General features: G+C 38.2%; 1 pseudogene; it reads left to right on the top strand.

Moving 5' to 3' along the window:
• The first annotated feature begins 740 nt into the window (after positions 1-740).
• Positions 741-859, top strand: LOC112475922 (annotated as a pseudogene).
• Positions 860-2,614: the final 1,755 nt, after the last annotated feature.

The raw sequence follows: 2,614 nt of genomic DNA, 5'->3' as shown, positions 1-2,614 counted from the left end.
TCTTTGCGATCTTTTAGCAGATTGCCTGTGTCATGCATTACATTCTGGTTTAAGCCATATTCAGTGATAAAATTTTTATTTATCTTCTACCTTTGTGGGGAAGTTTTCAAGGCTGAGGGGAAACTTTGTTTTTATTTTATTTCCCCAACACTATACACTAGCCCCTTGGCTACAAGGAGATGATAGATGCCCTTCTCCCTGTAGCCTAGTGTTTCTCCTACTTATTTATCTATTAACTGCAAGACAATGACAGGAAAAGCAAGACAGCGAATAAAAGTTTCGCTGGTGAGTCTACCAGCAAAATGGCCTTAGGTTCTCTGGTCTTACATAGTCCACCATGGCATTAGAGCCACCACAGTCTAATGACCTCCTTGTTAAATTCATTTAACAGGCTAAGAGAGAAAAAAATAATAAGAGGAAGGAAAGATGGGTGAGTGGGGAGCATAATATAATTCTAAATCAGGGGGCTAGATCTCACCTTCAGTCTGAGGAAGGTAGTACTCTATTTCTTACATTTCATCAGGTTTCTTTTAATCATTCAATTATTTAAATCAATTTTGTTAGGATTCCGGTCTTACAAATATTTAATTATGAACTAAAAATTAATCTGCATGTTAAAGACAAATGCAGTGAAGAGCAAGGGAAGGTGAAACCAGATGTTTTCTCTCCTTGAGGTTGACGTTGCCCTAAAGTAAAGTGCTTAATTAGGAAAGAATGTTAATACTTTAAATATAAAGCAGGTCTACAGCCGTGCCACCCTGAACAAGTCCGATCCTGTCTGATCTCGGAAGCTAAGCAGGGTCGGGCATGGTTAGTACTTGGATGGGAGACCACCTAGGAAGACCAGGTGCCGTAGGCATGAAAAATAAAAAAAATAATAAGAGATTGTAAGCTGACAAGGTCCTTGCAATCTGTGAGGTCAACCAAGGATTGCCTCACCTAAAAAAATAAAAAAAATAAAAATTAATAAATAAAAAGAAATATAAAGCAGGTACAGTGTGATAAAAGTAATGGAGAAACAGAGCTGGAGGAATAGAAATCTACTGTTAGAGGCTGTATATTGAAATATGGTATTTCAAATTTGAGCCGTTTCTTGTAATGACAATATCCTGGTCATGCATAAAGGAGTAGTAACTGAAGAACTGTGACCGAGGCAGGGAGGATGGGGAGGCTTTGCATGATTTATTAGTTTGCTAGTGATGTCATAACAAAGTACCACAGTTTGGGTGGCCTACATAACAGAGATTTATTTTCTCACAGTTCTACAAGCTAGAAATCCAAGATCAAGGTGATGGGAGGCACCTGTTCCAAGCCTCTCTCTCTGGCTGATGGATGACTCTTTTCTCTGTGTTTTCATAAGACAAGTAATAGACTGAATTGTGACCCCATCTAAATTCATATTTAAGGCTCTCAACTCCAATGTAACTATAATCGGAGACAGGGCCAGTCTGGATACAATTTTATGATTAAATAAGTTCATAAATTGGGGCCCTAATCCAATAGAACTGGTGACAAGAGAGACACCAGAGCTCTCTCACAGGAAAGATCATGTAAAGGTCCAGCAAGAAGGCCACCGACTGCAGGCCAAAAAGAGACTGAACATTCTGGTACCTCGATCTGGGATTTCTAACCTTCAGAACTATGAGAATATAAATTTCTATTGTTTACCCACCCATGCTGAGTTGTTTTGTCATAGCAACCTGAGCAAACTAATACATGTCATTCTCTTTGTATGCACGTGTGTGTCTAAATATTCTCTTTTTATAAGAATATCAGTTATGCTGGATTTAGGCCCACCTTAATGTCCTCGTTTTAACTTAATTACCTCTTTAAAGGCCCTATCTCCAAATACAATCCTATTCTGAGGAACTGGGGATTTGAATTTCAACATGTAAATTTTGGGAAGACACAATTTGGCCCATAGCAGATGGTGAGAAGTATCATATTATGATTCACAATTATTTTTCCCTGTACATTATGCTATGTTTCCCCATAAATGGTGTATATTGCCGATTGACTTAAAGCATGAGACCTCACTGGTCAGTAGAATGCCTGCAGATGAAATGCACTTCATACATGCCAAAGCAGAGCCTCTCAGTGCTCTAGTGCATTTTCTACCTTTTCCTCTTGAAATTCTGCCCTATGCCGTGTATGTCTACAACATGTCCTAAATCAGGATTGCTCTTTCAGCATTTATTCTGCCTGAAAAGGCAGCCAAAGCCAAGCACAGCCAGCAAAACCCAGCTAAGCAACATCGAATCTGTAGCCACCATTTAATGGGAACAATAAAAACGGTTTGTTTCCGTAGGTCTTAAAATATTAGTGTTGTTTTCTTCCACAGCAAGAACTGCCTAAAAAAAGAAACGTGTACAAAAACAGTGAGCTGCCACAGCAAACACCTAAAATATCAAGCATAGGCTTTGGTTCTGGATCTCAGTTAGTAAGGAAAATGCTGCTGAAGTTTGCAATGTCAGGAAAACACTGGGCCTGACTATCACCTATAATAACATGGAAGAAAAAAAAATGTCAAATAAATATTTGGTTATAAGAAATGAGATTTTACCTAAGAGAATATCGGTAGCATTTATTGTTTATTATTAACTGCATTAATAAT

Source organism: Pteropus alecto, unplaced genomic scaffold, assembly GCF_000325575.1.
Source record: "Pteropus alecto unplaced genomic scaffold, ASM32557v1 scaffold152, whole genome shotgun sequence".
In the NCBI taxonomy this organism is placed as follows: domain Eukaryota; kingdom Metazoa; phylum Chordata; class Mammalia; order Chiroptera; family Pteropodidae; genus Pteropus; species Pteropus alecto.
The sequence above is the reverse complement of the archived record's forward strand: the minus strand, read 5'-3'. Positions and strand labels throughout refer to the sequence as shown.